The sequence below is a fragment of the Diplotaxodon limnothrissa genome, linkage group LG12 (assembly GCF_057381915.1).
Source record: "Diplotaxodon limnothrissa isolate DT_005_m linkage group LG12, D_limnothrissa_male_GT1.1, whole genome shotgun sequence".
Taxonomy (NCBI): domain Eukaryota; kingdom Metazoa; phylum Chordata; class Actinopteri; order Cichliformes; family Cichlidae; genus Diplotaxodon; species Diplotaxodon limnothrissa.
Genome location: NC_140607.1, coordinates 1,644,927 through 1,667,724, shown reverse-complemented (window position 1 = coordinate 1,667,724; position 22,798 = coordinate 1,644,927). Strand labels below are relative to the sequence as shown.

The 22,798-nt window shown below is 44.0% G+C and overlaps 1 protein-coding gene and 2 pseudogenes across 1 annotated transcript in view; 2 read left to right on the top strand and 1 right to left on the bottom strand.

Annotated features, from left to right (window-relative positions):
* The window catches only part of arid3c (AT rich interactive domain 3C (BRIGHT-like)), an 82,623-nt gene that overhangs the window by 6,677 nt on the left and 53,148 nt on the right, over positions 1–22,798 (top strand). The gene's annotated exons all lie outside the window — the stretch shown is intronic.
* On the bottom strand, positions 7,709–16,059 carry LOC146620633 (coiled-coil domain-containing protein 106-like; annotated as a pseudogene).
* Positions 19,590–21,778, top strand: LOC146620632 (uncharacterized; annotated as a pseudogene).

Genomic DNA, 22,798 nt, shown 5'->3' with positions numbered 1-22,798 from the left:
AGTTATTTTGGTTTGAAGAAGGGATTTATGTCTATTTTCATAGTCTTCTGATAGTGGTCTGATTATTTGTTCCTTTGTGCTTTTAGTTGTCCTGTCTTGTACTTTGCCTTTGTTTTGTTGGTTCCCTTTGGTGACGCCTCCTGTATCGCTCTGCTCTCTCTTTGCTCTCTGTGGTTGTCTGATCTCCCCGTTTAGTTGAGCCAGGTGACTTGTCCCAGCTGTTCCCCATCCTCTCATTATCTTCCTCCTCTGTTCAGTGTTGGGTCGTCTCTTGTTCCTCGTCGTGTTTCCATGCCTGCATGTTGCCTGGATTTTCCATATTCAGGTTTTTAAAAAAAAATCACATTCAAGGTTTTGTTCTTTGTCTTTTTTTGTTTAGCGTGTAGTTTTCCCAGTTTAGTTCTAGTTAGTTTCTCCCCAGTGTGCAACTGCCTCTTGTTTTTGTACCCTTTTTATCAGCCTTATAAAACGGCTCACATTTCGTTGATATTCAAGTTTTGTTCCATGTTCCTTTGTGTCTGCATTGTGGGTCCACTCTGCACAATTCATACAGTCTGCCTCGGCACACTGACACCACACAGCTTACCACACAGCCAAACAGTGACAGAACAACATGAGCCTTTAAACTCAAAGCTGTTGGAGTACAGGCAGGAACTGAAGAGACTGCTCAAGATCTCCAGCTGCATTCACAGGACCACAGGTATAAGGATGATTTCTCTTGGACTGGCACTTATGGATATTCTTAGCAAGAACTCTTCCGCTTTTCCACAGTCTCCATTCTGTCCTGGTCTTCAGTTGCTTTGAAGGAGTCAGGGCCATGAGTTTGCTCTGTCACTCACCTCGACTTCACTGCCATAGTGGACCAGGTCTTCCATGCTTATCTCCTGGTCAGCCTCCCTGCTCGCCAGTTTCTGTAGGGCAGTCATTCTCAAACTGTGGTACGCAGGAAGTCTCCAAGATTTATTTTTTTTAGGATATAACTATTTAAAATATACATACATTAAAAATTCTTTACCACAAGGTCACTGAAACTGAGTTTAAATTAGGTTTTGTCCTTTTTGGAAAAAGGCATATTCTTTTTTATATCAGGCAACAGCCAAATTTACTAGGCAGCCTGACGAGGAGCTAAAAGGGCAGAGAAACTAATGAAAAATGACGATTCAAAGGCGATGCAATCCTGGCTTGGAAAACTCCAGCTTTGACCTAACAGCTGTTTATATTAATGTGGATTAAGAGTTTTACCTTTACTTTCACATAAGGTTGTTTGGATTAATAACATTTCTTGTCGGGGAGCAGAACAATGGTCTGAATGCTTTGTTGTGCCAAACACGCACACAAGAGCAGCGTTATCAACTGTCTGTATCCTCCTCTTGTTAATCTTTACGTTTTGTGTATTTATTTTATTTTTCATGTTATCATCAGAGTGGGTATAATGGCAGAGTGGACAAGGTGGTGAAGGCTAGGTTGGCGAGAGACCGGTAAAGAGTGACGCGTGACAGGAAGGGGGTGGTGGAGGGACAAACGTCTAGCAGGAAGCCATCAGACATGCTGGGTCTCCAAATGATGCATCTGCAATGAAACACACTAACAAACAGGAGTGCTGAAACCTGAAGCCACGCATCTCTGTGACAGCTTTGCATCCACCCCAGCAGAGGGAAGTGGGAGGCCCCTGATGGAGCGAGGAGACGGGTTGGAGAAGAGAATGAGCACATCCAGACCTGAAGATGCACTTATCTGTTTCATGTTGATAGCGATAGTCCAACAGGAAAGCAGTACCCCTCGGAGATTTCAATCTCCAGGAACAGAGTGTCAAAGTTATAATCCACAGGAAGACAATGGGAATCCAAGTCCTCTTAAATTTCTAATCTAACACGGCGAACATGAGCAGAGAAAAACCCATAAATGACAAAACCACTTTGTAAGTGCACAGTTTGGGCAGCGGTTGATCCCTTTTTCTGCAGCAGTTTCCAACTGTGAACCTTCTGAACCACTCATCTCACAGACGACAAAGGCAGCATCTCTTATCTGCACAACTTTCATAGCTGCTCATCCTTTGTCCCTTCTCACTCTTTCATTCGGAGCATCACATCTTCTGAGATAACATCTGGTTACATAGAAATACTTTCTCTCACTTGTTTCCTTCAAATCTCTGTGTGTCAATCACAGTATACTCAGTTATTTATTTTTAATGATTGTCAGACATTCTCTGAATCGTTGCTTAATCATTCTGTCCAAGAACTAAAAGCAGGCAAGATTTGGGCTGTATGCCCTGTTTGCATTCCTCGCTGGTACAACCAACCCAGTACAGATGACACAGGCCAAATCACAGTAAAAGGTCAGGAGGTTAGGTATCAGCCTCATACTTTATGTCTTTGATTAAGAATAAAGATGACTTACTATTAGCAAAAGCACAAATAGATAAACTCTGTTCTTGAACTTTGTATTAAGATGTTAAGACCTGTAACCCTCTCTGGGACGTGATGACAGGTGTGCTCATCTCTTTCTATCCCCCTTTCCTCAACAATACACATAAAACTGTATTATTGGAAAACTGTGCATCAAAAGTAAAAATAATAATTAGTTTTAGAATTAAATGGACTGGTTCTTATACAGCACTTTTTTTTTTTTAGAACTGTTTATTTAGTAATTTTTGTGGTAATAAACAAACAAACAAACAACATGTTAACGTTCTCTGACATGAGACCATTTAAGACAGGAAAGAAGAAAAAAACCAGACCAAGATTAATACAATAACATGTCGTAGAGATTTATAGCTTAATATTACAATGTTCCAGAGTTCTTGTTCGTTCACCCAAATCTGGCCACACAGTTCCTGGTAGAAGATCTTCACCTTCAGTTGCAAGCTTGCTGTCATTCGGTCCATTGTATGAACTCTTTTCAGTCTGTTCCCATTATGCTGTGGATGGTGAGGTTGTTTGTTTCCAATTCACTGTTATCATTTTCTTAGCTATCAGTAAGAGTATCCGTAGAATATATTTTTCATCTAAGGTGTACCTCTCCCTGAGTATAACTCCAAAGACAAATATGGTTGGGTTTAGTGCAGTATTTACTTGTAGGATTTGCTCTATTTATTCTTTGATTCTTAACCAGAAACCTTGAATTATTGGACAGTCCCAAAAGATATGTGAATAGTCTATCTATATCTCATCTAATTGTTGTTTTGCATTTTAGCTTTTTAAATATGTCATCTTTACCTTGTTGTTTATGTTCCTTCTCCAATCTTCTTTTTCATTTTCTAGTTCTACCTGTTTTGCAAGCCTTTGTTTCTTCATTCTGGCTCCAATAGAGATAAGTTTTGCCCTTATCGTGGCTTTACTGGCATCCCATACTATTGAGGGAGAGATACTACTATCATCATTTATAGCAAAGTATTCAGATAGAGCAGACTGTACTTCCTGTTTGACCTGTGGGTTTTTTAACAATGAGACGTTCAGTCTCCAGTGTTTAAAATAATCAAACATTCCCATATCAATGTTCAGAGTAACTGGGCTATCATCAGATATAGTAATTGATTGAATTGTTGTCTCTTTTGCCCTGAATAGCTCTTTTTTTAACATACAGAAAAAATCTATTCTTGTGTAGCTTCCATGCACATGAGACATGAATGTGAAATCTTTATCCGTAGGATGTTGATGCCTCCAAACATCTACGAGTCCCAGTTCTGCCATCGTGCCTGAGAGACTTCTAGACATTTTGGACTGGGGTCTTGTTATTGCTAGTTATTCTATTTCAGAGAGGTGAGTTTCTTGAATCAGGGCTACAGAGCACTGCAATCTCTTTAGTTGACCTAAGATTTCTTTTCTCTTAATTGGGTTATTGATTCCTTTTACATTATAGCTAACAAAGTTCATATATCGCGTTCTCTATATAATTGGATATTCCCCTTTCTTTCCTGTATGTACCGAGTATATATATACTTAGTCTGTAAGAGAAAATGTGAACTCAGGTCTATAACATATGTCAGAGAGAAAGAAAACTTAAAGCTAAAAAAGAACAAGACTTCCATCCTTCCAGTCGTCCACATTGTGGGCAACCCCCATTTGGTACGGGGCAGAGAAGTGTGACCCTCTTTCTCTGTGGGAAAAGTGCTTAATGCACAAATAACCAATATTACACTATTGTGTATAAGAGGTCTTAGTAAGTGTAGTCCACTCATATTAATCCTAAGCATGACCTCCGCCCAGACTAAAATATAACTTTCTAAGATAAGTGACATTTTACTACCCAAAATGAATTCCCGTCTATATTTTGGTAAGAACAGGTAGTGTATGTGGTGTACTTCTTACATTTTTGTCTCCCCCTTTTCCACACACTTTCAAATCACTCTGACGTTTAGTTAATTTAATGTCCTTCCTGCATGACCCTGAGGTCCGAGATCGAGAACGCCGCCTCCCTTTGCCTTCTCCTGTTGTTTCTCCAACCTTCTTTCAGCTCTTCTTCGATGTGCCGTCTTTCTCCGCAACCTATTTCGACTCCAATCTCTTTCAACTGTTGCGCAGCCTCTGTTAATGTTGCAAAGGTCTTCTCTCCAGTGTCCAGTTTTATTCTCAGCTTCGCTGGGTATAGACATTTTTCTTGCACGTTTTTTTCTTTTAAGTTGTTTGATAACCTCGTATACTCTAGCTCTCTTCTTCTGTAGGTCAGGCGAATAGTCTTGGTCTCTGACATTCACACTCCGATGGACGAATCGCAGAGTGACTTGGCGTTCGTATCTTGGCGTTCGTATCTTGGCGTTCGTATCTTTGCGTTCGTATCTTGGCGTTCGTATCTTGGTGTTCGTATCTTTGCGTTCGTATCTTGGCGTTCGTATCTTGGTGTTCGTATCTTGGCGTTCGTATCTTTGCGTTCGTATCTTGGCGTTCGTATCTTGGTGTTCGTATCTTGGCGTTCGTATCTTGGCGTTCGTATCTTGGTGTTCGTATCTTTGCGTTCGTATCTTGGCGTTCGTATCTTGGTGTTCGTATCTTGGCGTTCGTATCTTTGCGTTCGTATCTTGGCGTTCGTATCTTGGTGTTCGTATCTTGGTGTTCGTATCTTTGCGTTCGTATCTTGGCGTTCGTATCTTGGTGTTCGTATCTTGGTGTTCGTATCTTGGCGTTCGTATCTTTGCGTTCGTATCTTGGTGTTCGTATCTTGGCGTTCGTATCTTTGCGTTCGTATCTTGGCGTTCGTATCTTGGCGTTCGTATCAGCATTGAATGGATTAATATTACTGCTGCTTATGTTTAAGGTTGAGCTCATTTTAAATACTTTATTTGATTTAATGTCCAACAATGTCCGAGTTCTATAAATCATGCTTCTTATAAAACGCGTTTCTACTCTACATGAAAACTTAGTGTTTATAGAACATTCATCCATTCATGCCACCGCCTTTATCTAGGCCTCAGTATTCTCTATCTAACAGCTACAATCTGATGTATTTGTATGATTGGGAGAGCTACTTCAGGGTCAGGATCTCAAAGATCCTTTGGCATGCAGACTGAAGCAATAGCCAGGGATCAAACCACCAAGTTTCCCATTATTACAGTAGATGCTCTACCATTCAGGCTACAGCCACCCATAAGCTGAGAAACACAGGACTACATCTTGACTCTGTAAAAGTATCTTAACACAGTAGCAAAAACAAAATATCAGATGAATCAGACAAAGGCTTGAGCAGCGTTTGACATGGTTAACTCTTAATATCAACACCCGGTCAAACTTATTAGATTCAGACCTTCTCATAGATGCTAATCTGAAAGCACTGGTGATGCTTGCACCAGGTAGACTTGCCTGTTTTATTAGATCAGATATGGCTTGCATCCCTGCTTCATCATCATCTGAGCTCTTCTTGCTAACGTATTAACAACTTCTTCCCGCTTCTCTACATCATACATGGTGGCCAAGGTGGCTACCAATAGGAAAGGCTGTTACGATGATAAATCACTGAAGCCTGTTTACTTGCTAATGCTAGCTGTTTCCACACAAAGTGCAGATGGTAACTGAGCTCAGAGCAGTGATAGCACAGTGAGAAGCAGCCTGCAGACGATGGCAGTAAAAACGAGGATGCAAGCAGGTGGAGAGCTTTATGGGAGAGTGGACAGCTGATCACCTTCTGTGCAGTTCTGATGACCCTCTGAAGTGTTTTCTTATCGGTTGTTGTGCAACAAGCGTACCACACGGGGATGGCGTGCACCAGCACACTCTTGAATGTGGCTCGATAGGACACTAGCAGGTCAGTCTGCAACCTGTTCCATCTCAAAACCCTCAGGAAATGGGCTTCAGTGGACAAAGGTGGGTCCACTGGAGACCCAAGACCCAAGAGTTCTGACAACAGTGCTGTTATCAGGGGAGAATTTTGATTGTTCTCTCATTTAAGCTACAGTCGTATTTTTAAATGGTTATAACAAAACAAAAAAACAAACACCAGAGGCATTGGCTGTATTTTTAGATAAATAGTTGTATATAATTTTATTGTTTTCAAAATTTGTGCATGACTTTTAAAATGTACAATTTCTATTTGCGTCTCAAGTTATGAAAATCATTCCCTAAGCATGTTTGTGGTTTTTACAGTAAAACAAATATAACTACGACTAGGATTTTATGTTAGTGTGTGATTTTTTTTTTTTTACTGTACAGGCTACACAGTACATAGACTCAAAATTCACATGTGTAATGTAACTGAAATGTTTAATTTTGTGGGCTACAAAAAATAATGAAGTTATAGACTATATTTATATGAAACGTGTATATTTACTGCATTTGAACCATATGTAGCACCTGCAGATGTGTTTTAAAAAGGCTTTGATTTTGCCACCTCGTTTGATTTTCATGCCACCCTAAGAAGATTTCTCTAGTTCCACCCCTGCACTCGACTATTAGAGAAGAATAATGCACTGCGCCACCAAGCAAAAAGTACCACTTTAAAATAAGACTCCCCTTATAGATGGCTAATAAATAGTTTATAGCTATATTATTAATTAATCTGTAAATGCTTTATAAACCATTATTAATGCTTTATAAACCATTATTAATGGTTTATTATGCATTAGTTAAGGGTGAGAAAGAGAAAAAACTGGCCGGTTTCTTGCCAAATAGTGAGCCAAATGTGTTCACCTATATATTTCATCTAGAGTTGCTATATTAAACATTTCAGACTAAGTTACTATCCTGTAAGCACAATCAGCATTTGTAAACATATTTTTTATCATATAAAATTGTACTTCATAAATACATTATAAATATCCACAACTATCAATCGGAGCCTTGTTGTAAAGTGTCAAGCATGACACCATTTATTTATGATCAACAAACATTTCTAAGTATTACTTGGCATTATTATAAAAAGTATAAAGCACCAACAGTTATTTAGTATTGCTAAACTTATATACAAGCATTTTAAAGATAACTAAAACTATATTAAGGAAACAAATCCCATCCCTAAATCCACCACTGGCATAAAACAAAGGAAAATTATAATAATTATAACATAATAAATGATTATACCTTAACTGAAACTGCACAGCTGTATTATTTACTCTACACACATTTATACAAATCAAAATATTAAAAAAAACCAATAAAATAAACTAACAGGTAAATCTCTTAGTTGTGTGGAAACTCAACACATATGTGAACAGATCTTTGAAAAACGGTTGGTTTTGCAGATCTTTGCTTCAGTTCAATATGTTCAAAACAAACAAAACCACTTAGAACAAATTAGGGTTTCCGACAGATTTCCCTCTTCGAATTGGAAGCAAAGTACCAGCCGCCTTCATACCTTCTATTTTGTTTTTTACTTCATCACTGCCTTGAATTGCAGCCTCACATCGCTTAAGCTAGTACCGTCTCTCCACTAGGCCTGTTGGACAGTAGCTCCTGGAAAACATTGGGGACCGCAATAGCAAGCTCCCCAACTGATGAAGTGGACACAACAGTGTTCCTGTCGAGCCCATGCTTCTGGAAAGCTTTGGTCATGGTCTTCGTCTCTGGAAATGTCTTGAGGAGGGATTTGTATCGCTGCACAATGTCATTTAGCGTTTGAACTGAAAATGAAAACAAAGCAAATAATTAGAAAAGCAAATGCACAAAGCATACTAATCTATACATATATATACACACATAGACAGATATGTATATATGACGTAGCAAACACAGAGTAGTTTTTAGAACAAATTAAAATCATAATACTATTGTCATGGCTACTGAACGGACCCACGCGCAGACAGTTCTTTCAAGGAAACAAAAGGGGATTTATTTACAATAGGGATCACCTTAGTGCAAAAAATATGTACAGTGAGTTGGGAGGGGGTCCAGGGCTCCAGGGAGAGAAGGGGGGGGGGGAATCCACACACACGCTTCCTCTTCCACTCAGTCACCGCCACCGCTCCTCCGCACACACGCACTCCTCTTCAGCCGCACTCGCTCCAACACTCCACACACTGCCCCACTTGGACAGGTCCGGTGATTCAGTCCAGAATCTACAGACAGAAGGTCAAAGGTTAGTTCCACAACATAAAACACGTGTAAGCGATTCTTCTTTGAATATGCCGCGAGCACGAACTCAGGTGGTTCGACGTTCCAGCGGTGAGCTGCTCTGTGCCACTGCCTTAAATAGCAGCTGGGGAAATCAGCCAGATCAGCCGCAGGTGGACACCATCCACAGGGGTGCGTGGGCCAAGAGTGAGAGCCCGTAATGAGCTCCACCCAGGCAGAGAGGAGGAGGAGAGACAAAAAACTAAAACTAACAACAACAAAACCTGTAGCCAGCGTGGGCCAACCAGAGAGACACGGGGACCGTGACAACTATCTTTTATGTCACATTTATAGTATCCTCTTCTGTAAAATCTTCTCTTCCAAAATCTTTTGCTCACCACGCTGCCGGAGCTTCTTCTGCTCCTTCTTGGGTTTCTTGACTCTTGAATGCTTTTTCTTGTATTTGTGCTTTCGCTTCTTTGGGGATGAAGATGAGGATGACCACACAGACAATACAGATGAAGATGCGGAAGATGAATCTGAGTTTTCAGAACCCTTCGAGGAAAATGGATCATTGAATGGTTCGTCTTTAGGTGGCTCTGCAGGATGCAAACAACAAAATGGCTGCTTTTAGAAACAAGATATTTGACACCACTCAGATTACACTGAGTGACAAAGATGTGCAGAGTAGCTGCTACTTCAAAGCCCCCTGCTTTTCAATTACACAATTGATGATTTAGTAAGCTTATGTGCTTAAACAGAATGACAATTTTGTTAAAGAAAATCATCATGTGAATAAAGTGTATTTAAAAAAAATTCCCCACTCGCCCCTGCGGGCGGTTTATCCTTCAAGCTCGGGTCCTCTACCAGAGGCCTGGGAGCTTGAGGGTCCTGCAGTATCTTAGCTGTTCCCAGGACTGCGCTGGAGCCACTCGCCTAGCTTGGGAGTCACCGCACCTAGTGCTCCGATTACCACGGGGACCACCGTTACCTTCACCCTCCACATCCTCTCGAGCTCTTCTCTGAGCCCTTGGTATTTCTCCAGCTTCTCGTGTTCCTTCTTCCTGATATTGCTGTCATTGGGAACCGCTACATCGATCACTACGGCCGTCTTCTTCTGTTTGTCTACCACCACTATGTCCGGTTGGTTAGCCACCACCATTTTGTCCGTTTGTATCTGGAAGTCCCACAGGATCTTAGCTCGGTCATTCTCCACCACCCTTGGGGGCATCTCCCATTTTGACCTCGGGACTTCCAGGTTATACTCGGCACAGATGTTCCTGTACACTATGCCGGCCACTTGGTTATGGCGTTCCATGTATGCCTTGCCTGCTAGCATCTTGCACCCTGCTGTTATGTGCTGGATTGTCTCTGGGGCATCTTTACACAGCCTGCACCTGGGGTCTTGCCTGGTGTGATAGACCCCAGCCTCTATGGATCTTGTGCTCAGAGCTTGTACTTGTGCTGCCATGATTAGTGCCTCTGTGCTGTCTTTCAGTCCAGCTTTGTCCAGCCACTGGTAGGATTTCTGGATATCAGCCACCTCCTCTATCTGCCGGTGGTACATACCGTGCAGGGGCCTGTCCTTCCATGATGGTTCCTCATCTCCCTCCTCTTTCTTGGGTTTCTGCTGCCTGAGGTATTCACTGAGCACTCGGTCAGTTGGGGCCATCTTCCCAATGTATTCTTGGATGTTTGTTGTCTCTTCCTGGACTGTGGTGCTGACACTCACCAGTCCCCGGCCCCCTTCCTTCCGCTTAGCGTACAGCCTCACGGTGCTGGACTTGGGGTGAAACCCTCCATGCATGGTAAGGAGCTTTCTTGTCTTTATGTCAGTGGCTTCTATTGTTAGGTTTTGTATTGTTGATTGTCATTTATGCTTAGAAATATTTAACCATATATGCTTAGAGGTGTATAATCGATTGTGTAGTGATAGGATGTGTTGTGGAGGTAAGCATCAACGACACAGCTCTCAGTTCTCACTCCTTCTTTATTCGTCTCCAACATCAACTGCGCATATCGCGCCACAAAACACAGGAACACACTTCCTCTACACTGGGTGTGAGTGGAGCCCTCTAGTGGTCCACCACACATGCCCCCCCCCCCCCCCCCCCCCCCGAACACCCAGCAGAACTAGTCCAGGACCCGGGGCTTAAGCAAACGGCCGGAGCGGCTGAACTGGGGGGGTGGGGAACTGACAGAGGGCAACCCAGCCCGGGAGCGAGGCTGGCACTGGCGGTCAGAAAAAGCTGAAGACGACTCGGACTCCGTTGATTTCGGGTCGCTCCTGGGGGAAAAAACAGAATCCATCAGCCCGGTGGCAGGTGGGCGGCCGCGGCGAGGGGCCTGGGCCGGGACCACCTGATCCTCTTGCATAACATGTGCAGGCTTAAGTCTGTCAACAGAGACAACTTCCTGCCGACCGCCAAAGTCCAAAACGAAATGTTTGTTGCCTGGTTTAAGAACCCTGAATGGCCCGTCATATGGTGGACGCAGCGGAGTCCTATGGGCATCGTGCCTGACGAAAACGAAACGAGCAGAGTCCAATGAACTCGGAACAAAGGTGTCAGGCAGGCAGTGGTGCACAGGACCAGGAACAGGAAATGAGTTTCTTAGGGGGCGAAAAGGCAACAAAGAGGTATCGAAACATGGGGGAGGGCTCTCAGGTAAGAATTCCCCGGGGACCCGGAGAGGCTGGCCGAGGACCAGTTCAGCTGGGGAAACCCCGAGGTCTTCTTTAACCGCGCTACGCAAACCCAGCAAAACCCACGGAAGACGTTCGACCCAGTCGCCACTTGTCAAGGAAGCACGGAGCGCGGCCTTAAGTGACCGGTGAAACCGTTCGCACATCCCATTAGCTTGCGGGTGGTATGCTGTGGTGCGGTGGACCTTGACTCCCAGGCCGTCAGCCATAGCAGACCAAAGCTCGGAAACAAACTGGGGGCCCCTGTCCGAGGTAATGTCAGCAGGGGGGCCGAAACGTGAAACCCACGTTGACAAAAATGCCCTGGCCACCATTGCCGCTGTCGTGGACGCCAGGGGTACCGCCTCCGGCCACCTGGTTGTGCGGTCCACCACAGTCAAAAGGTGCGTGAAACCCTGTGACTGCGGCAAGGGACCAACCAGGTCCACATGAACGTGATCGAAACGCCTACCCGGGACACGGAAAGGCTCGAGGGGTGCCTGTGTGTGCCGGTGGATTTTCGAGCGTTGGCATGGGATACAAACCGCCGCCCATTCTTTCACCGTCTTGCGAAGGCCCGGCCAAACAAACCTGCCGCTGACCAGCTTGACCGAGGCCCGGACGCCGGGATGAGAGAGGGCATGCACCGAGTCAAAAACACGACGACGCCACGAAAGGGGAACCACCGGGCGGGGGCGGCCGGTGGAAACGTCGCAAAGAAGGCGCGGACCGCCGTCCCACACCGGGGTGTCCTCCAGCACGAGGCCCGTTTTTGTTGACTGAAGGGCAAGGACGTCCGGGTCAGCACGTTGCTCGGCGGCCATGGCAGCGTAGTCAATGCCGACATACACCGGAGAAACCAACACACGTGAGAGACAGTCAGCGACGTGATTGGACTTACCAGCCACATGCTGAATGTCTGTGGTAAACTCAGAAATGGCCGCCAACTGGCGCTGCTGGCGTGCGCTCCATGGGTCAGAGACCTTGGACATCGCAAACGTCAAAGGTTTGTGGTCAACGTACGCAGCAAAGTTGCGACCCTCGAGGAAAAAACGAAAATGCCGTGTTGCGAGGTGCAGGGCCAGCAACTCCCTGTCAAAAACACTGTACTTGCGTTCAGCATCCCGGAGCGTACGACTGAAAAAGGCGAGCGGTTGCCAGAGACCTGAAACCCGCTGTTCCAACACTCCGCCCACTGCCACGTCCGAGGCGTCGGTGGTCAACGCGATCTCCGCCGACGGAAGCGGGTGGGCCAGCAGGGCGGCGTCAGCCAGCGCAGACTTGGCTGCGGAAAACGCACGGACGCGTTCAGGCAGCCAGTCAACCGGATCTTTGGCTGTTTTACCTTTTAAGGCAGCATAGAGTGGCTGTAGCAGGTGGGCAGCTCTGGGGAGAAAGCGGTTGTAAAAATTTATCATCCCCAAGAACTCCTGCAACGCTTTAACCAACGTGGGACGCGGGAAAGCCGAAACGGCCTGGACTCTGTCGGGCAACGGAACCACACCTTCAGCGGAAATGCGGTGCCCGAGGAAATCCAGAACAGGCAACCCAAACTGGCACTTGGAAGGGTTGATGATCAGGCCGTGCGCTTCCAAACGCTGGAAAACCTGGCGCAGATGGGACTCGTGCTGGCTCGCTGAGCAGCTGGCCACCAATATATCGTCCAGATAAACAAAAACGAACGGCAGCCCACGCAAAACTGAGTCCATCAGCCGCTGAAAGGTCTGGGCGGCACCTTTCAGGCCAAACGGCATGCGCAAAAACTCGAACAAGCCGAAGGGGGTAATGACAGCGGTTTTAGGAACGTCTTCGGGGCGCACGGGAACCTGGTGATACCCCCGCACCAAGTCAATTTTAGAAAAAATCGACGTTCCGGCGAGATTGGCAGAAAAATCCTGAATGTGGGGGATGGGGTAACGGTCATTCTCCGTGGCATTATTTAAACGGCGGAAATCTCCGCATGGCCGCCACCGACCGTCCGATTTGGGCACCATGTGAAGCGGAGAGGCCCATGCACTGTTCGAACGCTGTACAATGCCAAGGCGCTCCATGGCTGCAAACTCTTCCCGAGTGACGGACAGTTTCGCGGGGTCGAGGCGGCGCGCACGCGCGAACACCGGGGGCCCGACCGTGGGAATATAATGCTCAACCCCATGCTTCGTTACCGTGCTAGAGAAATTAGGGACAGACAGCGATGGAAACTCTAAAAGCAAACGCTGAAAAGCATCCCTGGAGGTCACTACATTAGCCCGAATCAGGGGCTCGGCGGCCCGAGTAAAACAGGGTAGCGAAGAAAACGAGAGAGCATCGATTAAACGTCTGTTAGCGACATCGACAAGTAGTCCATGAGCACACAGGAAATCAGCACCCAAAATAGGTACAGAGCTAGCAGCAACAACAAAGTTCCACTGGAAATCCCGGCCATGAAAACAAACAGTCACCAACCTTTCCCCAAACGTTTTGATGGGAGAGCCGTTAGCTGCAATGAGCTGCGGCCCACAGTTCGCTGCTAGTCCGTCGGCAGCGGTAGGGGGAAGGAGGCTCTTCTGGGAGCCGGAGTCCACGAGAAAACGTCTCCCGGAGCGCGAGTCCTCTATGAAGAGCAGCCTTTCTGTATTGCCAGCGGTCGCGGCTGCTACGGCGCGCTGGCGGGTCCGTTTCCCTGGGCCGTAAAAGCGCAAGGCGGCAGGCAGCGACGCGCTCTGTCGCCAAAACGCTGATGGTAGAAACAGATGCTCTTTCCGCGGTGCCGGCGTGTAGCAATCCCTGCCGTCAGCAAGGGGGCGGATGCTCCGGGGGAGGCAGGTGGAGGCGTGGAAGGTGCCGCCGGCGTGTCCGTAGCCAGGGCGTGAACGTCGAAAGTGCGGCTAGCCAGGAGAATGCGATCCGCTTCTTCAGCCAGGGAGCGATAATCCTTCGCAGGCAGAAGCGGAGAGTTCGCGAGGACAGCTCTCACGGCGGCCGGTAGTTGGCGAAGGAAGAGGTGCACGAAGAGGAAACCACCGTCATCCGGCCCGAGCAACGATAGCATGTTCTCCATGAGCTCAAGCGCGGTACCGCCACCCAAGCCTGACAGGTTGAGGAGCTTTTCGGCTCGTTCGGCGTCGGAGAGGGCATAGCGCCGAAGAAGCAGCTCTTTGAGGGCGGCGTATTTCCCTTGGGCGGGTGGGTCCCGGAGGAGCGCCATCGCGCGACGGGTGGCCAGCGGGTCGAGCGAGGCCACCACATGGTGATACTTCGTGTCGTCAGCCGAGATGCCGCGAAGGGCGAACTGAGCCTCCACGTGTACGAACCATGACGGGGGGTCATGGAGCCAAAAGTCCGGCAGTTTCAGCGCCACAGCGAACGTAGCTGCAACAGGAGGCGGAGGTCCGGCGGCCGCTGATGCATCCATAGCGGAGTGTGCGTTATCTACGGCCCGTTGCATGCTCGAGTCAGGGGTCACCAATGTGGAGGTAAGCATCAACGACACAGCTCTCAGTTCTCACTCCTTTATTCGTCTCCAACATCAACTGCGCATATCGCGCCACAAAACACAGGAACACACTTCCTCTACACTGGGTGTGAGTGGAGCCCTCTAGTGGTCCACCACAGTGTGATCTTTAACAGGCTGCAAAGGCTTGGTGTGTATTCCACACTGGAATGCACACCTACATCCTGGGAGCATGAGAAGAGGTCGTACCTTGTTTTATTGTTTTTTGGTAGGATAAACGTGGCTATATCTGTTTTAGGCTAAGTGCCTTTTGTTTAGATGAACTGTTGGACTTCCAGACCAGCAGGTTTAGGGAAGTCATTTATGGGGTCACACTCTGACCCCACACACACACACACACACACACATACACACACATACACACACACACACATACACACACACACACACACACACACACACATACACACACATACACACACACACACACACACACACACACACACACACACACACACACACACACACACACACACACACACAGTATTCTTTGTTCACATGTATACCTATGTAAGATGTTATATGTTAATGACCCTATGCATATTCATGAAACCACAATAAAAGGAGTGCTATGGGGAACCTGGCTAAGAGTCTGACGGAGGTCAAGTGGTGGAACGACACTTGGCTCCAGGCAGGTGTCCCTCATGCATGAGTAAGAAGAAGAACTTTGCCTACTTCGTGTCTTGCTTGCTGTGTAATTATATTGTCTTCAACGTTCCAGCGAATAGGTTCAAGCTACAAACCTATCATCTATCTCCTCCTTTGGCCAGCCTATTACCCCAGCAGGGTACCTGATCACAGGCAGGGTGTAGGTGTTGATGATAGCTGACTTCGGAGAAAATGTCTCTCTCCTTCCAGTTCTTCAGTTCTCTTCTTTTGCCACTCCAGTTTCTCCTTAAGAAAAGTCAGTTTCTCTCACTCCTTGTTAAGAAGGGCAGTTGCAGTAGGGGCAGGATTAGAAGAAGAATCTAAAGTACAAACAATTATTAAATGACAATACTAAAATAATTTATAATCTAAACTTGGGAAAAATATTGATTAAAACGCTCACAACTTGAATTTATAAAAAGCCACTTTGTAAAAAAAGTTATGTTATATACACCTATGGTGGTTCAGACGTTTCTAAATCAAGGCAAATAATTCTTATGTGTACTGCCTTACTGGGGTGGTTAATATAAATTTAATGATGCACATAAACAAAACTAAAAATATACAACTAAGTGATATCAATTTTTGGAATAACCAATAGCAATAGAGCTATTCACATGTTATGTGATGTTAGTTAGCCACTGTAGCTAGCAGCCAAATGGCTCGGTAGCTAGGTAGCTAGCAATATACTCACCGTCATGTCTAACTGCTGATGTCGTTGGCTTAGTGCAATCTAGATCTTTTTGTATCTCTTCGAACATGTGCTAACAAATTTTTATCTTCTGCTCCATCCATGGCGCGGCAACTTGAACGAGTGCCTTCAGTGTGTCTGTTCGTGCCCCTGTGGCTTGACCTTCCAGAGCGCTCCACTGGCTGTCGCGCTCTGATAGGAGGAGCTTTATTTCCTTAATAAAGTTAACTGTGATTGGATGTTTGTATAAGCTCCTCTGCGTTTAAATAGACCCTGTGCATGAGAAAATGCTAACTTCCTGGTTTGAGACCGGATGTGGGGTTGTACATTTCCGGTAGCTTTGCTACTGCGAAGATATACTCCAAAATCCAAAACTCGAAAACTGAAAGAGTTACAAAGAGCAGAAGGTGGGAACACTCACCGCTGTTGTGTCATAAAAAATCTAATGATCAATTTTGACGTTTAAAGAGTTTAGATCGATCAGCTGTTTACATCACTCAACACAAGCAGAATTGCATCACTGCAGCAGAAGACACATCGTCCACATTCAGAAGCACATCTCTGTATAGTGACTGGTCTTATGATTTAAACAGGCAAATGTTCAGCATTCAAACTACAGGTGAAGAACAGTCAAACCAGATGTTTCCCGTTATGTCGAGATCAGCTAGTCAAGTACACACCTACACAGCATGTTAACAAACCGTGAAAAAAGCCACACAAAAAATGAATGATTGCTGATAAGGGTTTCTATACATTAGTATGTACGAAGGGTATGTTTTGACTTACCTTCAAAATTACAGCGGTCCCTCGCTATAACGCGGTTCACCTTTCACCTCGCTGTTTCGCAGATTTTTTAGTGCAAGTTTGCATGCTTATTTTTACGTCACATTGTGTCCTGCGTCCTGATCGCTGCAGACGATCTCCTCCGTGACGTCTCTCCTGTACAGTACAGAATCGCTGCATCGATGCTAGCAGTGTGACTCTGAAGTGCAGTGCTGGATGTCCACGATGTCCACCAAACGTTTTGCACCGTCTGAAAATAAAATTGGCTGCTTGATTTCACCTCTCGCTGGTTATTTTTAGAACATAACACCCGCGATAAATGAGGGACAGCTGAGAAATATAACATTTGAATCCTTTTCTCTTTTGCTCTGAGGCGCGGGGGAAAAATATCGACAAGTCGATGAACATCATTTACAGATATATTGGGTAAATGCCTGAGACATCTATAGAAATGTAAATCGCCGCTTGATTCATTCATTCGCTTAACTTGTTTTGGACCGTAAACTAGGCGCGAATAGGACACCGGAAACACAGCTCCCCACAGGAGTTTCCGCACCGGAAGTAGCATATGCTAACGTGCACACAGTCTTTTAAGTTTGTTTTCCCTCCCTTTGGCGGCAGAACATATTTTTTAGCATGAATCCAGCAGGTAGATCTACATAACAAAGTCGGAGATACATTATAACAGGTGAAACAATCCTCTTTTTTGCGTGGAACTATTTTTGATTATAGGGCTTGTTTTATATAGCATGTGAAGTTCTTTAACTCTGAACCGATTTGCACTAGACTCCCATAGAGTATTTTACGGTGTTTCGAGGTGATAATAAAATTAATTACTCATGTTTTCCACCAGAATGTCTTTGGGAATGAGATTGCGCGCCAGGATAGAAGGAAAACAAACTAAATGTAAGGCACTCAGGCTCATTAAATGGCTGCAGAAGAAACACCTGCTAAAAAAGAAGCTTAGATGCCCTGTTTGTCACCATAAGATGAAAATGATTTTCGTGGTGAAGAAAGACCAATATATGTGGTATGTATAATGCATGATAATGTAGTGCATGTTAAATATTACAAAATATTTCTGTTATCAATGCAAGAGGCAGCAGTAACCCCTTTTCATTATTATTTTCTTCATACTTAATTTTGTGATTATCTTTTCAATGAATGCTCTTGTTTAAGGGTCCATTTCTTTATTTTACTCATTGATACAGTGGGGCAAAAAAGTATTTAGTCAACCACCGATTGTGCAAGTTCCCCCACTTAAAATGATGACAGAGGTCAGTAATTTGCACCAGAGGTACACTTCAACTGTGAGAGACAGAATGTGAAAAAAAAATCCATGAATCCACATGGTAGGATTTGTAAAGAATTTATTCGTAAATCAGGGTGGAAAATAAGTATTTGGTCACCTCAAACAAGGAAAATCTCTGGCTCTCACAGACCTGTAACGTCTTCTGTAAGAAGCTTTTCTGTCCCCCACTCGTTACCTGTATGAATGGCACCTGTTTGAACTCATCATCTGTATAAAAGACACCTGTCCACAGCCTCAAACAGTCAGACTCCAAACTCCGCCATGGCCAAGACCAAAGAGCTTTCGAAGGACACCAGGAAAAGTATTGTAGACCTGCACCAGACTGGGAAGAGTGAATCTACAATAGGCAAGCAGCTTGGTGTGAAAAAATCAACTGTGGGAGCAATCATCAGAAAATGGAAGACATACAAGACCACTGATAATCTCCCTCGATCTGGGGCTCCACGCAAGATCTCATCCCGTGGGGTCAAAATGATCATGAGAACGGTGAGCAAAGATCCCAGAACCACACGGGGGGACCTGGTGAATGACCTGCAGAGAGCTGGGACCAAAGTAACAAAGGTCACCATCAGTAACACACTACAACGGCAGGGAATCAAATCCCGCAGTGCCAGACGTGTTCCGCTGCTGAAGCCAGTGCATGTCCAGGCCCGTCTGAAGTTTGCCAGAGAGCACATGGATGATACAGCAGAGGATTGGGAGAATGTCATGTGGTCAGATGAAACCAAAGTAGAACTTTTTGGTATAAACTCAACTCGTCGTGTTTGGAGGAAGAAGAATACTGAGTTGCATCCCAAGAACACCATACCTACTGTGAAGCATGGGGGTGGAAACATCATGCTATGGGGCTGTTTTTCTGCCAAGGGGACAGGACGACTGATCCGTGTTAAGGACAGAATGAATGGGGCCATGTATCGTGAGATTTTGAGCCAAAACCTCCTTCCATCAGTGAGAACTTTGAAGATGAAACGAGGCTGGGTCTTCCAACATGACAATGATCCAAAACACACCGCCCGGGCAACAAAGGAGTGGCTCCGTAAGAAGCATTTGAAAGTCCCGGAGTGGCCTAGCCAGTCTCCAGACCTCAACCCCATAGAAAATCTGTGGCGGGAGTTGAAAGTCCGTGTTGCTCGGCGACAGCCCCAAAACATCACTGCTCTCGAGAAGATCTGCATGGAGGAATGGGCCAAAATACCAGCTACTGTGTGTGCAAACCTGGTAAAGACCTATAGTAAACGTTTGACCTCTGTTATTGCCAACAAAGGTTATGTTACAAAGTATTGAGTTGTATTTTTGTTATTGACCAAATACTTATTTTCCACCCTGATTTACAAATAAATTCTTTACAAATCCTACCATGTGGATTCATGGATTTTTTTTCACATTCTGTCTCTCACAGTTGAAGTGTACCTCTGGTGCAAATTACTGACCTCTGTCATCATTTTAGGTGGGGGAACTTGCACAATCGGTGGCTGACTAAATACTTTTTTGCCCCACTGTATGTTCTCAGGTGCTGCAAATGAGCAAGTCATAGGAAAGTTTCCAGAACAAATAGAACTGGCTCCCTCTTTGAGAAATCAAAAACATCTCTTTTCAGTTGGATGAAGTTCATTTACAGGTATATGTAGATGTAGACATCAATAGCAATGCACCTTTCATAATTGAACACCAATACAAGACTTGTGAAATACAATTAGGGCCTCAGTAAGTAATAATTGTCTCAATTTCTATCACAGATTTTCACAAGGGCTCAGGCTCAGACAAATAGATATGATCAATGATGAAGTGGCTGGCAGCTCCAGAACACTAAGTAGCATGGCAAGACACATTTGACATGTTTGCATACGTGCAATTAAAAGACACAGATGTGGTTATAGATGAAAGCTGTCTCCGTCATCAACGAAAGGTTGGTAAACTCTCAGACAGGTTTGTTAGAATCAATGCAGATCTGAATGTGTCCTCTAAACATGGAAACCTTTACCATAAGTACAAAAATTAGTTTTCAGTGTAGTAACTATATTATTAGTGCAACAAATACAATAAAAAATCAGTTAACCCTTTAAGACCGACCATAGAACCAAGTCCGCCAGAGCTTATATTATATTTTTACATGCTGTGGAGCCATTTTTTGGAGCATTTCAAGTTGCTATACATCAATACAACCATTATAGCCCAAATTTTAATAATATGTCTGCATTAAGTGCATAGTAATTACATAAATTGCAAAAAAGTGCAATAAACTACAAAAAAATTTAAAATCGTTTTTGTTTTTTAACATATATTTCTAGTTAGAGAAATTTAAGAGGTTTATCCCTCAAAACTGTAAATACAAAAAAGTTGCACAAACTAGTTTCCCACCAAAGCAAATTTATTTTGAGTGTTTTCATAGTTTTATTTTTGAGATACACCAATTTTCATATACTGCAGGAAAAACGAAAAAATATATTATAGTGCAAATTTGCAAAATAACAGCATATGCATCAAAATAAACTATTTCCAGCAGTGCAATCTGAGTCCTAAGCATCCCAGAAACGACACAGAAAGTCATGAAGTCAAACATAACTTTTAAAAACACAAGTATAAGCTCATGAGGCCACGATGGTAAAAAAAAAACTACATTTCCGCAAAATGACGTCACTTCCGGTTTCAGGCAGGTCATGGCGGACATGTGATAGTTCGCGCTGATGGACGTAGGAAGTGTTACAAACAGCTGATCGGTCACACAAAGCGTGTTTCTGGAATATTATGTTTTTGTTCCTGCAAGCGCTTTTTATGCAGTTTTTGCAAAGCTATATGTGGAAGGAAACCGTGACCGAGGACAAGCTGATGGCATAAGATGCAAGTACAACTCCTCCAGTTTCATATGCAAGAAAATTATTGCGCTAGCTTACGTGGTTGCAGTGCTACCGGGATTTAAAAATAGTTACGCAAAATGGAGCGTGCCCGCTCCGACCGGTTCTAAAGGGTTAATAAATATATATTTACTCTAATAATTACTTGAATATTTTAACATTCGAGTAAGAATTAAAATATTTCAACAAAAAATACTTTTAATCCCAAAAGGAAATTAAAGTACAGAAAACAGGTATTCAACCAACATCTTGGCCATCCTGTTAGGTAGTGAAGTTAAATTCCAATTTACTTTAATAACAGGATTATGACTAAAGTTTTAAGAAGCAACCATCTTTTTGAATGTTTCTTTGTTTAATTTTATTCTTTTTGTTTTCAGTATGCACGTGGACGCTTTGGAAATGCATGGAAAAGGAAGAAATGGGTATTTGGAATGATGTGAATTAAAGACAAAAGGCGAAGGCTCGTGTTAAAACTTGTTGAAAAACGATCAAGGCGCCACCTTGTTCCTCTGATCAGACAGCATGTTAAGTTGGGTAGTGCCATTATCAGTGATGAGTGGAGAGCCTACAAGAATGTTTTGACAAACATAGGGTACAGACATTACACTGTAAATCACAGCAGGTGGTTTGTAGATCCTCAATCTGGCAGTCATACACAGCATATCGAAAGGGCTTGGATGACCATCAAAGGACATGTCCGTAGACTAAGAGGAAATCGCACTGAGAAGTTGCTGGAGGAACACCTGATGGTTCTTGAGTGGTCATCTTGTCTTGGTTCGCGACACCCTGATGGACCACTGGGACGCTTATTTAAGGACATACAAAAAGTATTTCCAGTTTGAACCAGTCTGGCATGAACTTTTTTTGGAGTGGGTGACTGTTTGGTGTTTTAAAAAACACATTTAATGTTACATGTATTACTCTTACAATACAGTGCCATTTTTGACAGTAGTTAAATGTTATTTCAAGCACTGATTGTAATTTAGGTCTAAGTGTTATAAACGGTGACATTATACATTTAAGACTCTCTTTTGTCATTTATAAATGTTTAGTAGTCATTAATAAATGGTGTCATGCTTGACACTTTACAACAAGGCTCCGATTGATAGTTGTGGATATTTATAATGTATTTATGAAGTACAATTTTATATGATAAAAAATATGTTTACAAATGCTGATTGTGCTTACAGGATAGTAACTTAGTCTGAAATGTTTAATATAGCAACTCGATGAAATATATAGGTGAACACATTTGGCTCACTATTTGGCAAGAAACCGGTCAGTTTTTTCTCGTTCTTGCCCTTAACTAATGCATAATAAACCATTAATAATGGTTTATAAAGCATTTACAGATTAATTAATAATATAGCTATAAACTATTTATTAGCCATCTATAAGGGGAGTCTTATTGTAAAGCCGGTTTTAGAATGTTTGAGGCGCACAACACGAGGTTGAGGCCTCACTGTAACCAGCACGCTCCGTTTTGCGTAACTATTTTTAAATCCCGGTAAAACTGGAACCACGCAAGCTAGCGCAATATTTTTTTTGGAATAAGAAACCGGAGGAGTTGTACTTACATCTTATGCCATTAGGTTGTCCTAAGTCACAGTTCCCTTCCACATATAGCTTTGCAAAAATTGCATAAAAAGCGCTCCAGGAACAAAAACATAATATTCCAGAAACACGCTTTGCCGATCCGATCAGCTGTTCATAGCACTTCCTATGTTGGAATAGACGTCAGCGCAAACTATCGCATGTCCGCCATTACCTGCCTGAAACCGGAAGTTTCCACGGAAAATGTAGTTTTTTACCTTCAGGGCCTTATAGACCTATACTGCTGTTTTTAAGTCATGTTGACTTTA